This window comes from Ambystoma mexicanum, chromosome 6p (assembly GCF_040938575.1).
Source record: "Ambystoma mexicanum isolate Mex_15411 chromosome 6p, UKY_AmexF1_1, whole genome shotgun sequence".
Lineage (NCBI taxonomy): Eukaryota > Metazoa > Chordata > Amphibia > Caudata > Ambystomatidae > Ambystoma > Ambystoma mexicanum.
Window position 1 is genome coordinate 1,043,588,059 of NC_090935.1, and position 15,109 is coordinate 1,043,603,167.

The following is a 15,109-nucleotide window of genomic DNA, read 5'->3' on the forward strand; positions in this document are numbered from 1 at the left end:
CGTATGCTTGGAGGCATCTTGGCGCTGGGTAGAGCAAGAGGCAAGCACCAGTAAGCAAAAACCTAGTAAAGATAAGTCCTTAGAGCTTGGCGGAAGGACAGATGGTTGTCAACCACTCGAAGCGAAAGTGGAAAACTGTTCCAAGTTTTTGCGGCTATAACTGAGAATGTGCGACCACCAATGCGAGAGAGTCCAGCTCGAGTGACCGAAATCAGAAGAACAGACTGAGAGCGCAAAGGATGTATTCTCCACCCTGCTTGTAGAAAGCACGGTGCAGAACACACATCGATTTAAAGAGAATCCATTTTTCGATGGGCAGCCAGTGCAGTTCCCTAAGGAGCGGGGTCATCTGGGCCAGAAAAGGGGGACGAATTACTGCACAAGCAGCAGCATTTTGAAGCAGCTGGAGGCAGTTGGTGAGGTAAAATGGCTGATCCAAGTATAGGTAGTTGCAATAATCCGTGGTGCTCAGCACTACGGCAGCCACCACGTGAGCGTGATATTTAGTCAGGACAAAAGGAAGCACCTTACGTAATATATGAATTTAAAGTGTCCGGCCTTTTATACGGCACCCTCTTGGGGTTCCATGGATAGAGAGGATGACAGTATCATGCCAAGATTTTTTACTGAAACAGCCGACGTGGGGCAGGTGCCTAGTGAAACTGGCCAGAACTCAGGGGTCCAAAAAGAAAGAGGGCTGGAGGTGCCTACCAACAGCACCTCAGTTTTGGACCTTTGAGTTTCGGCCAGTTGGCCGCCAACCATGCACCAAGATCTTCTAGACATCTCCTTAGCCGAATAGCAGTATCTGCCCTTGTGAGGTCCAGGCGGACCAAATTATGTGCATCGTCGGCGTAAGAGTAATGTCTGAATCCATGTGATAAAATGAGAAGCAGAACAGGGAGAATATACGTATTGAATAGAATGGTAGAGAGAGACGATCCCTGAGAGACTCCGCATGAGAGCAGCCCAGGAAGAGAACAGAAAGGGGGCAGGGATACTGACTGGGTCCGATTAGACATAAAGGCATGGAACCAGTCAAAGACTTGACCTGAAATGTCAGCATCAGATAGCCGAGCCAGGAGGGTGGGGTGGTCGACAGTGTCAAACGCGGCAGACAAATCTAACAGCAATACCTCTCCTACTCCACCCTGATCAACTAGGGGGGACAGATCGTCCCTTAAAGAGTTCAGGACAGATTCCGTTTCCCCTTCCGGGACGGAAGCCAGATTTGAAGGGATCAAAAAAGCCTGAAGATTCAAGAAAAGAGGAAAGAATATGGGAGACCAAAGCCGCAAGGACCTTCATAGAGAAGGGAAGAAGAGAGATAGGGCGAAAGTTAGCCATTACCTCGGGATCCAGAGATGGCTTCTTTAATAGTGCATGTTTTGGTGGGCTAGGAATCATGCAAGTTTGAAAGGAGTCATTAATTGCAGTGGTAATGTGCAGGAGTATCTAGCTAGATATGTCTTTGATCTGAGTAAGCTGAATGGCATCTGCCGGGGAAGCAGATTTGAGACCATGAATGGACACAGGGAAGGATGACCATTGTGCCATAGCAACAGACAGCCCCTAATATTACCCTAGACCCTGTGCTGCTGTGGGGTACTAGGGAAATGGGGAGCTCTGCAATGAGGACTGATGCGTCTGTCCCCAACTAACAAGCACCTGAGTAGATTTCTCCTGCACACAGGAGCAATCTGCTTAAAAGATGTAAAAGGAATGCATCGTTCTGGCTCAGTTTGCAAATAAATTGATGTCTATATAAGACACTCTCTCATTAATTATAGAAGCAATTCAATCAGTGAGTAAATCATCCTCATTCTGTAAGTAAATCACCTATGGGAAAGGGAATGCATTTAGGGAAATGGGAAATTATACTCACACATTAGATCAGAGGTATAATATGATATGATATGGCATTGATAACGCGCCCATACACAAGTGTTTGACGGTGCAACGAGGCAAGCGAGGGGAACAGAGGGAAGACAGAGACAACAATCATACTAGGCCAGGTGACATTGAGATCGCACAAGTGCAGAATGATAATATATATAGAATGATAGATCCAAATGATAATATATTGTTTGTGCTTTGCAGATTGTTAGGGCGAGTATTGTTACAAATTAAATGTGCACTAAGCGCAATTTGTATTACATAATCAGAAAAGTTTTATAATTACCTCATTATCACAGACATATATGTCAAATAAATATTGTGGGCTAATTCTTATTTTCTCAAAATGTTCTTATATACAAAACAGCCAGGAACATACATAAGCACTACGTGTCCTACTCCCCATTCCTATAGGTAGGTGATTTATTTACAGAAAGAGGATGATTTACTCACAGATTGAATTGCTTATGTCATGAATGAGAGATTGCCTTTCTTACATACAGCAATGTATTTACAAACTGAGCCAGATCAATGTACTTGCAATTTGCAGACTGTACGCAACAAATTAACAAAAAACACCTGAGATAATGCTGACACAAAACACATATGCATAGTCTCTCATGATTTATTATTTGGGGAGTTTGCTGCCCCTTTTAGGCAATAACTATAATTCTTTAGGCTATGGGCCTCATTACGACCCTGGCACTCCCGTAATTAAGGGTACGGGACCGGCACTCTTCATTACGGTAGAGCCTATTACGAGGTTCCCTTTGCAGGACTCGGAACAGACGTCTGGTAAAACCAGACGTCCTTTCCGGGTCCCGTGAGGGGAAGAGGGAGCTAATAAGGGGCCATTTGTAATGTGCACGTTATTACCTCCCTCCCCATTCCCATTGAGCCCTATGGGGGCTCCACTGGGAATGGGGAATGGTTCCTTCAAGGAGGAATTACCAGGTCCTCCAATGTCGGAATGACCCGGTTATTCCTCATTGAAGGAACCCGGTTTTGGAGCCCGGTGTCGAGGCAGCCATGCCCTTTTTAAGGGTGTGGCTGCCTCCATACTCGTACACAACATTGCTCCTCATTCCCATGTGCAGTCAATGCTCTGTGAATCATGGCAGATTGCACACTGTCCTTGGTTCCTCAGGTGCCACACGTTATTTAGTCTAGGTTTTCCACCATCTGTCTGACGGAAGCCCTCATCCTGCATTCTGGGTAAATTGCCTATAATGTACCCATTGTGGAAAAACGTTATTCCAACCTACATTTGGATACAATTGGTGCTATTTTCATATTGCTGGTTGTGATAAAATACTGGTCTATTTTCTTGCGTTCAATTGTACATTGGTGCTTTTTATGCTGATTGGTGCAATGGGCCCAACCCTAGAGACTGATGTGAATTGTAATATTCTGCCTGAGATTCTTTAAAAGGGCTGTACATTGACCATCTCAGACACACACCAGACTGCGGATTCTCCGAAATCGCCCAGTGCATGCATGGTCCTGGGCAGTAGCGGAGGCTCTTCCCTCAGCAGAACCCTGTATACGGAAAGCCATCCCAGCTTGGAAGTGTCTTCAGTGACACCCACATATCCGTACTATAGAAATGGCCATCAGTGCGTATTTGTGGGCATGCTGGCACTTAAGGGTTGTCTTGCAGCCTGAAGGATTCCTTTGATGCTGTTAGGTGGCCTTACTGTGGCATAACGTGTTATAGCAGCAACAAGCATGATATGATATGATAGTTTATTTATAATGCACTTAATACCCTGACGTTTCTAAGCGCGGACAGGGGGATCGAACCTGTGTTGCTCTGTGTCGTCTTGTTTCCAGGGTGAGCACGTTGCCGCTGAGCCATCCTCCCGAGTCATCCCCTCATGGCTACATGTAACGCACGTAGACCTTGCACAGGAACTCTGAGCTGTGCAGTGACCACAATCTTGCAGATTATATCAACAGAAAGCGTCTGTGTTTACATTGACCATGGTTAGTGTGTGGTTATCTGGTACAATTATTGTAAATTGATCTAAAATAAAATGGAGGCCTATACCCCTGTCTCCACCCTCCACTCCACATAATACCTCTAGACACACACACATACACATATAAATACATGAAGTAAAAAGTCGACTTGCAAGAGTCAAACTAGAAGACTTCAATGTTCCTGTGTGCCAGACTTGCAACATGTTTTAGAATGTGTACACAGAGCCACACAGATCCACTACAGCTAATGTTATCTAATGTAAAACCAGACGTCCTTTCCGGGTCCCGTGAGGGGAAGAGGGAACTAATAAGGGGCCATTTGTAATGTGCCCGCTATTACCTCCCTTCCCATTCCCATTGAGCCCTATGGGGGCTCCACTGGGAATGGGGAATGGTTCCTTCAAGGAGGAATTACCAGGTCCTCCAATGTCGGAATGACCCGGTTATTCCTCATTGAAGGAACCCAGTTTTGGTGCCCGGTATGGAGGCAGCCATGCCCTTATTAAGGGTGTGGCTACCTCCATACTCGTAATGAGGCCCTATGCCCCTTGTTAGAGGCCCACTTCGATTTTGCATCCCACTTAATGCACTAACATTAATCAAGCATTCCTGCACCAGTAGCAGAGCTAGGGAGATGGGGCAGACAACCACCTTGCGGCCCTCCACCATGTCCAGTGCAATTCTCTCTTGCCTTTTTCTCCCTGGGCTTGCCTGCCAGCAAAGCACTGCCTTTAAAAAAAAAGGTGTGCAGGGGTGAGCAGTTCATCACACTGGCCTAGGCATTAAGACCTCACATACTGCCACCCACTGGTTGCTAGTTAACCAAAATTGAGACTACACATATGCCCAACTTGTTCGCAGGAGCTGGTTGGTGATAACCACTTGGACTTGCCCAACCAAGTCCAAGTGGTTATCACCGAAGCACTAGCATGTGAACTTGAAACTAAGGTAAAGTATTTGTTAGCATACATCTATGAATGCATTATAAAATGTGTGCAAGATGGTGAATGTGTGCATGTGCGTATTTTTGTGTGTGTAAGAGTGTGTGTGTGTGTGTGTGTGTGTGTGTGTGCATGTGCGTATTTTTGTGTGTGTAAGAGTGTGTGTGTGTGTAGTCTGTATTTGTGCAAGAGGAGGTGTATACGTTTTTGGTGGCATGAGCCATATCATGAAATGTATTTATAGTGATATTGCCAGCTTATTCAGTTTGTGCAACATTATCCAAATGACTATGCTGGGAATTCTGCTACAGATTGTGGTTGCAACAATATGAACAAAGTGATTTACAGGGACCAAACTGGCCACATCTTCGTGAAAGTGATTAACAGGAACCATCCTGGCGAATAGTTATTTACAGTGGCAATACTGGAATAGATCCTATGGGCAGAGCTGCATGAAAATGCATTATAATGGGAGTGCTGGCATATGTTGTGGACACGGCCATCATGAAAATGTTGTAAAATGTTCTGTGTACTGTTGGTGACATAACATCTACAGGAATTCTACGTGTGTTACTCTAGGGAAGAAATTGCAAATGATGTGGCTTTTTAGCCTATTCTTCTCAGACAGTGTGCTATAAAATACAATATATTTCAAGACATCAATTTCAAAATATTGTTTTGAACATGCTCTTGTGTAAAGGGCCACCTGCCCCCCAGGAGCCTTTCTATGTTACTTGGAGCTTACTCTCTATGGTCGTTTGCTGACAGTTATTTGTCGGACATATCTAATGCCCCTCCACTAAAAGTACTCACCTGCTTCCACAGGCCTTGACATTTTTGCAATATCAGTGCCACCTCAGAAAACGCACACTCCCCTGCCACCAAAAGCTACCTCTGCCACTGATACGTGCAAAAGAACATTAATTGCTGGGCACCCTAGTGGCTGATTAAATCAAGCGCTGGGGGCAAGGCACTGCACCCCCTGGTTCTTACAATTGGTGAAACATTGAAGGTTTGATCAAAAACTCGCTTCTTTCACATACATGCTGTGTGCACGTGACCCAGGCCAGCCCGGGTGTCTGTCGTGCGGCATGCGCCTCTTGGGGTGCCCTCGCAACATGACTCACAGAAATTCCCCTCATTTTTGTTACGCTGCCTGTCCTTCCCTTTTCTTCTCTAACTATATTCCCCTTTCACACAGTATATTCTAGACTTTTCAAAACCCGGCCTCCCAGATTGCAAGTACCAAATTGCTGTTCAGGCGTTTGCCTTGTAAAAACACGTCATTGGTAATCCCAGTGCAAAAAGCACCACGATTTACTGGGTGAATGGAGCACATCGTGTACCCATTGTGCAGACAAACACTACACGTAATCAATTTCCTGATGCCTGCTGAAACTTTCACACAGAGAATCCTTTCGAATCCCAACACGTTTAGAACATGCCTTTTTTCTGGAATTCCGTTGCATGTCCCCTTTAATGGTCCCACACATACCTACACTATGACAAAACATACTTTCCCCCTTCAACATTACCCTTCCCTCTGTCTGGGGTGTTTCAGCCTCTCATATCTTTTCCCTACTCGTGTTCTTTCACACACTACAGTTTGGGGACATCAGTGACTGCACAATGCGCCAACCTCCAGATAAGCCAGGTGCTATGACGCCAGTACAGTGACTGTAACATAGGACACGAAACATCCGCAGTAACCCCTTTAGTCTCTGCAGGGTCTCTCCATTGAGCAAGGACTAAAATGTCAATCCGGGTCACTGGGTTTCACATGATTGCCAAAATGGAAGCCTAGATATATGCCATCCACAATGCACTGCGCTTGATGGCGGACAGTCTTTGGGCCTGGTTCATGGAATATGTGCCCGGTTCAAAGTGAATTTTCACTGCTGAAAAGTGTATTTTTGCCGTGCAAAGTAATGTTGTACTGCAAAAACGATTATGCGCTGAGTTTCGCCGGACATTGCACGGCAAAAATAATCTTTGCACGGTTCCATGAATCAGGGTGTGTGTCGGCAGTACAAAGTCACTTTTCAGCAGTGCAAATTCACTATGAACCGGGGAAATATTCTATGAACCCCGGCCATTTGTTTGCAGGTACGAGTGGGATGTTCCGGAATTGTCGTTTCGACAAGAATTTCATGAAGCGAAGCCAATATCGCAATATTCATTGGCCACTCGGGGGATAAATGGCAAGTAGGGTTAATGTTTGAGCCTCCCGACCCTAAAAGGCCGCCAACGCGTTACGCGACCCACAGAAACCCCGACATTTCGAGGTTTTTCTTTCTATGACTGAGGGCAGACGAAAAAAGAAAACTCGAATAACTGCGCAACCCATTGACCAATCTCCGCGATGCATATCTCTGTAAACTGCCAACTGCACCTTGGGAAGGAGAGTAAGAGCAATGTCAGGGCAGCCATGGACCCTGCTCCCGACAATGTCACGCAGTGGCCGTGCAAACTAGATGGGTATTCTAAGGCAACACTCCTTAACCTGTTCTTTCTGCCAACTCGCGCGATCTTCGTGTTTTACATCACAAAATAAAAAATAATTGTGTTAAGCAGCGTTCATAAACCTGCATCTGGGGTGTTTTGGAGCCACGTCACAGTCCAGCAGGCCACTCGTCTGCAGCAGATGGGGCCCTGCACCCCTTTCTGGTTTGCACCCTTGACCCAGTGGGGTTAGTGGGCCAAAAGATCCTTTAAACTCAAATGATAGCCCCCATCAAAGCCCCCACGGCCATATCTGGAAATCTGTCTTTGCTTGCACGACGCATTTAGACCCCTCACTGCAAGCGCACGTCATGCTATGTTCTAATGTCCATGTTGTTTATGGCGTTGTTGTATTGTCTGTGGTAAGCTATGCCACATTCTATCGTATGATATGATATGTTATGATATGCATTGCTACGACATGCGATTCTCCATTAGTGCTATGTCATGTTTGCTTGTGCTATCCCATGCTACTCTACTGTATTATGAGGGGCTTTGTTAAGCCTGCCTACGCTATGCTATGTTATAATAGGCTATGTTAAGCAAACATATGTAATTCTATATTATGCTATGGTATGATTTTGTCTGAGCACAGTACTACCACGTATGTCCTCTTAGCATTCACTCGTCCAGGTGAAATTAGCATGAATGCACTTTGCAGATGTTTGTCTCAGGAGGATTTCTCGGGGGAAACGGGCTCGCCTTGGAAGCAAGACTAACACTAAACACCATAGGTTCAATCCCCAGGTCCGCACTTAGAAACCTCTGGGTATTAAGCATGTTATAAATAACCTATGATATCAGATCAGGAGCCACACGCATGTTTGGGACACAGGGAAAAGGACAAAGGCTGTGGTGGTCAAGGGGACTCTGTTGGTGCTGTTTCTCTTCAACTTGTTGGGCATGGCTGCCAGACTGTCCCCTCGTGAGCGCCAGCTACACTAGCAGTCACTTCACTACGTTGTATTGATGTGACTGCAATGATGTTTTGTCCTGCCATGGCTGTAACGCTGATAGGGTTAAAGACCATCAATTGTATGGGGTTACGACCGAGCCGACTGAAGAAGTGCAGGGGCCCATTTCAACATGACATTTGCCCCCACCCGTCATGAGCGCGCAAAACAGTCTGGATCACCCATGGGTGCATACATTATAATGGAGACAAATACAGCCAGGGTTAATAGCCCCTAATTATCTCGAGACGGCCAATTAGCAGAAATGACACACTAAATGCCCATTGATTATCCCGCCGTTCTCTTTTAATACCAGCTCCTCCACATCAGCTCCTTGCTGACAAAGAAGGATGTGTAGCTTTTCAGTGGGCATTTAGTGTTTCAGCTCCCTGCTGGCTGGCCTTCTCGTGATAATCGTCGGCTATTAATGCCGGGTGTATTTCTATGATTTAAATGTGTGCTTTGCAGTGTGTTACAAACTTCATTTTCTGGATCCATTCAGGTCGTTTCTTCCAAGTGATGGTCTGAAAGGCCCTTGGAAATTAAGCTTGTAACGCAGGTGCTGCAATGCCCACATTTAAAGCCCCAGAACTAAGATAACATAGAAAGGAGTATATTGTCATATTATATATATATGCTGGCTGGAAAAATGGAAGCAGTTGCTGCCCCACCCTCGAGGATCCTTCAATTTGAAAAGCTCGAAAGACCTTGACGCTGTCCCTGGTTTGTGATGCCCACTTCGACCAATTCCTGCTTGCCCTGACCAACCCAATGTCCTGCTGAGCTCCAAACCTACACCACAGCATACGGCCGAACAGTGGCATTCCCCTGGTTCTAAACTTCTCTATCAATATAGTGTGGCTGTTCATTGCCAGTGAGGAAATAAGGGTAGATGTAACTTGACCTTCTCCTGGGAATGGCCAGAGCACAGCACACACCCTTTCTCCCATTAGAGCTAGCGTGAGGCGCGATGATCTACTTGATGCAGGTAGGTGATTACCCACATTGCCTGTGGAAGGGCACGCATGAACGGTATTCAGATAATGGCCAACTATGCTGCAGTCCATCCTCTACATGCTCCTATTCCTTTGCAGACACCTACACAAGGGCATGGCCTCTGCCCTCTAGCTGGCCAGACTAGGATCACCTATTCAGTCCCACACTTCGGAGGAGGTCTAGGACTCACTACTTGGAGGTAGATCACGCCTATGGTCGCTCAACTGCAAGCTCCCAACAAAATACCCCAGGTGCATCAGAAGATGACGGTGGCTAATTAGATTGAGTCCTAAACTTTCACTGTGTCTGTGTAGAAAGCAAGAACATTGAAGCAGTCCCGGAGCACTATGCAGCCCTCCACAAAACAACAGAAACAGCTAAATAAATTATTAAATCTAAAAGCACAGGTTTCCCAATCGGTATGGTCAAGACTAATGAAGTTGGCATATAGTTACTAGCAGGGGACAGACAACTTTTGGCTTCCTGGTCACAGTCCCTTCAGAAAGAAATGACGACAACTCGTTGGGAGGCATTGTGTAGACATATCCCACGGAAGTCCTTGAACATTAGAGAGAGGCCTCGGCAGGTGAACTTGCTAAACAGAGTCTATTGGACACCAGACCGCATGTACAAACAAGGCCTGAGTCTGAGAGATACCTGCTGGGGATGTGGACATACTAGTGGTTCACTTGAGTATATGATATGGGATTGCTATAAAGTCAAAGCTTTCTGGGGTGGGATAGCAGAAGTGATGAATAAAGCCCTGGGAGAAAACAGGGAATATGATTTTGGAACTCCAATTTTGGGTGAGGATACTGACCTGGAAGATCAGTCGTATCATCAAGTGACGTGGATCTCGAAGGCTTTGATGGTTGCGAAAAGGATAATTCTACGGAACTGGAAAACGGCAATCATTCCAACTGGATATGCTTAGCAGGAGGAAATGTATTCAATAAGCAATATTGAAAGAGTAGTTATGAACTTGCAGAAGAAAAACAACATGCTTGATAACATTTGGAGTGCATTTCTGAACTGCGAATTGGAATGAGTTTGTATTAGAGAAAGAAGCACTGGAGGAATCTGGACTATAATATACGTTTATTTTATTTTTTATTTTTTTATTTATTTGAATTTACTCATCCAACAAGTGGGTTTTATCAAAAACTTCTAACTGTCTTTCATGCATGAGGAAACTCTTCACGCACATCCACCATCCTGTAGCGCTGCTGTTCAACGTTTTAGAACGGAAACCGAGGATTTGTGTCTTTTTCCAATTCACCCCAGTGGTTCGACGCTTGTCTGTAGATTATTCGTGGCCACTTGCTGGTTTGTTTTTTCCAGCTAAAGCTTCACCATTGCCACAGTCCATCTCGTTTTTTACCTGAGATCAATCTGTTCCATAGCTCATCTGGTTCTAAATACCACGCATTCGAAAGCAACGGTCGAAGGTAAGACATTCTATTTTCTATGGTTTTCGGACAGTCTATCACTAGATGTTTAGTGTTTCTGTCACTGCCTCATTTTCACATAGGCGACAGGTCTTGTCGCTCTTAGTTCCTCAAATGGCTATAATCTCCCGCGTTGGTAACAAGTTTAATCTGGCTTTCATAAACACAGTTCTCTGTTTTTTGGCCGGGAATTTTAGACAGTAGTTTTGCGTTTTTTTCAGCTTATTGAAAGTCGGTGTAAGTGAGTTAGAAGTTTATTTCCTACTGCCTTTTCCACTGTGGTGATACAGTCCCACTCTTCCATTTTTCGTTTGATTCGATCTGGATTTTCCTTTAGCTCTTTTTCGGTCCAGGCTATTTGAGTTAGCTTGTCTTTTCTGGCCTTTACCCATTTGTTTAGGGCTACGCACTTTTCTGATTCGATTTCTTCCCTCAAAATGTCATATGTGCATAGGGTGTCAGACATGATTATTTTCCTGTACAGTCTCATAGCGCTTTGGTCCACCATAGAGGCTAAGGACACAATGCCCAATTCTCTCCTAATGGCAGGCATGGATGTCGATTTGGGTAGGCCTAACACAGATTTCCATACGTAGCCTTCCAGTTTTGTCCAAAGCTGGCATGAGATATACAGTGAGGCCTCTGTTCTGTACACGAGTGATGGAACTACCTTTGTTTTATAAAAGGTTATCGTCGGAGTTAGAGAGAATTTTCCGAATTTACTATCAACTGCTCTTGTTTGTGATGTCAAACGTTTGACTTTCTCCCACAGTTGGGTTTGCAAGGTGTTCTCCGTTCCTGAGCTATCCATCTGTACGCCCAGGTATTTGATACTCTTTACGGTTTCAATTTTGATGTTATACAGAAACCAAGTCTGATGTTTTTTCGTTTTGCTTGGTACTTTCTCTATAACCAGAATTTTCGTTTTCACTTTGTTTATCTCAAGGTTATTTTCACTGATGTACTTTACCAAGTTGTATAGTTTCCGTTGAAGCCCCACTTTGGTCTGATCAATCAGGATCACGTCGTCGGCATACAGGAATCGTGGAATCTCTGTATTGCCAATTTTTAGAGGAAATACTCTTATTTTACTTTCCGACTGCTGGTAGTCTCCTAGAAACGTGATGAATAGGGTCGGGGCCAATGGAACGCCCTGCTTAACACCTCTGTTAACCTTGATCTCCTCTGATAGAATGCCCTGATGGTTTAGTTTAACTCAGATTGTTGTCAGGGAATGCAGAGTTTTTATTGGCTCGAGCACCTCTTTGGGGCAATTCCAACTTTGTAGTTTTGACCATAGTTTGTTCCGGTCTATCTTGTCGAAAGCTTTCGATAGGTCCACAAAGGCCAAAAAGACCTTGGGCGCTCCTTCCTTTACTTTGACTTTCAGGATATTTATAAGGAAGATGTTAATCACTGTACTGACATTTTTTGGGAAGCCCGTTTGAAGAAAGTCTTTCGAAGTTCCATTTCTTTCCCAGATTCGAAAGTGTTCAAGCAGATGGGTTGCGTAGATCTTCCCTATTATATCCAGTAAGGCAATAGGCCTATAACTTTCAGGGTCAGTTCGGGATCCCTTCTTGTAGATCGGAACTATGCCCGCATTTAGGCAAGTTTCCGGGATCATATTTTTCCTACCACATTCCGCAAAGATCCTGCTGATCACTTCCGACCATTCCTTCGGGCAAAGTTTAAGGTCCACATTCGTTAAGCCATCCGGGCCCGGGGCTCTCGATATTTTAAATGTTTTAATTGTCGTTCCAATGTCTGCTGGGTTGGATACATCTACCCAGGATATGTTAGACCTTTGTTTCTCCACAGGCAGCTCTGCATCCGGACTCTCAAATTCCGTGGTTAGATAGCGTATCCACCTTGCTTCGGCCACTGCGTTACACTGCATGGTACTCGATGTACTGTTCATTGATTTTATCAGGCCCCAAAATTTGCTGGATTTTTTTGTTTGCATTTTGTCCATCATCTCTTCGGCGTACTTTTGGTATTGGGCAGCTCTGTGATGTTTTCGCCAGCTGTTATACCATTTCGTTTCCAGCTTCCATTTCTCCAAATCTTCCTGTGCAATCGTTTTTTTGGCTATTCTTTTCAGTCTTCGCACCACTTTTCTTTTAACGACCAATGCTTTGTCGTACGCATGTAATGCGGAATCTGGTTTCCTGATGTTTTTCGACCTCTGCGTGCGATATGCCAATAGTAGAGGTACGTAATTAGGTCTGTCCTCAATCTTATTTACCTGCTTGATAATGGCATTTTGGTCACATGCTCTTTTAATTTTCAGGATGTCTGCTTCTGTTATCCTGAGTCGGGTTGTTTGGGAGTTTGCTTCGGTAGATATTTCATATGTTTCTTTACTCGGCCTACTGCCTTGCCATGTGCAAATCAATAGGTTGTGGTCACTTTGTTGTGTTTTTTGGACCTTGAAACTCCTCATCCCACAAGTAAGACCATCTGTGCTGAATATGTAATCAAGGGTAACTTTCGAGGAGTTACGTTCCCACGTTGGGATGTTTGTTTGAGTTGGGAAGAGCGAGGCTATGTTTGTATGTTCCTTGATCTAATGACTTTGTTCCAAGCCTTTCCTCTCTCTTCAGTTGCTTCCTTGATTCCGTGCCACTGGGCAGTTTCTGACTGTATGCCTCCTGTATCTGTACATTTTGCGTTAAAGTCGCCACATATAATGATTTCCATTTTCTCAAGTTCCTCATACAGTTGATCGATCGTGGCACTCATGTTCACGCAGAAGGATTTTGTAGACATACGTTGTCGGTTCCAATAGCAGTTTATTATTGCTAGGGAATTTGGATGAGTGTTATGCTTCTTCTCCTTGTAGTGTTGCCATGTAGTCAAGACCACCAGCATCTCATATGCCTCTTTCCAATTTCTTGGTTCAGATAGACCTTGACCCGTTTTGATTGCGGTTAGGAGACACGATGACGGTCTGCCTAGCAGACCTTTAACGGCCGGTGAAATTTACAAGCTGAAACCGTCAAGTGCTGGTTGGTGAACCAACACTGTTTCTTGCAGGTAGATTGTGTCAAAGAGGCCCAAATTGACTTCTTTGATTGTCGTAAGGTGTACATGACCTCTTGTGTTCCATGATCCCACACTAAATTCTTCGTTTTCTGGCCTCTCCGCTCCTCTTCTGGTTTTGTTGTCGTGGGGGCAGGAAGACCCTGGTCGTTGCTATTTCCCTGTGCTTTTGTTCCATGTTGATGTTAACCACTTCCAGGGACCTGATTTGAGCGGCTCCGATGTTTCCACCGCGCTTTTAACCTGAGCCCTTTTCTTATCCTCGCGGGTATTTACATCTTCAGCTGAGACTCTCCGCCTGTCTTGGGGCTCGTCTCTATGCATTCTGTCCGAAATTCGTCCATGTTCCCGGTTCTCCCTTTTATTTAAAGTCCATCTTGGGTCGGGAGTGGGTTTTTCCCACTTGCTAATTTCTCTATTTCGTTAGCCTTCCCAGTGATTATTGCGATGGTCCTTCCGGGCTTCTTGTGGTTCATGGGCGTCTTTCCAACGATTTTGGCGATATAGGTCTTCCGTCTTTGATTGGTAGTGTTTTCAGTATTTAATACTTTCGGCCTTTTCGTTCTCGGGCTCCCTTCTTTCCCTCCTCGTATTTAACTCAGTCAGACGAAAACCCAATTTTTCGATTTCCTCATATGCCTGGCTGTCGATGTATTTGATTCCAGCTGATTTGAGATGTAAATAAGCTTTGGCCCTCTTTTCCGTGTGATATGGCTCTACTAGTTTGAAATCTTCTGTTCTAATTTTTTTCAATGTTTTGGTTTTCTTTGTTATGTTCAAAACTGTCGATCTGTTGAGCATTAAGTACTCTTCTTCTGTGCCCTTTTGCTCCAACTTAAACACTTGTATCTCTTCTTTTGTACTGTGTTGCTTTTCCATTTCATGTCTTTGGGCGATATGTTTTTGTGGGTTCCCTCTTGTTGTACTGTCTTTGGTTTTCTTCTTGTAGTCCTCCTCGTTAGACTGATGTCTGTTTGTGTCTTTACCGACCTTTTGCTCTGACGTAGGTGTCATGCTCCGCTCATTAAGGCCAAGGGCTTTTTCTGCCCCTGATTCCGAAACATTCGGAACACTAATTTGGGTGGCGTGCTCCTCGGTTCTAAATACATCTCTGGTGCCTTCATTCTTCTCTGTCAGATCATTATCTGCATTTAGTGACATGTTCATTAAATCGGAGCTGGTCAGGAATTCCTCCGTAGTTCTGGGCGATATGACTACGGCGTCTTCCTCCCACCGTTTTTTTAGTTCAACATGCTTCACCTCTCCGTGCGACCCCACCAGAGTGTGGTTTGTCTCTACTGGGTAACTGATCGATTTCAAGTCTTTTTCAGCTTTCTGCTTGCCT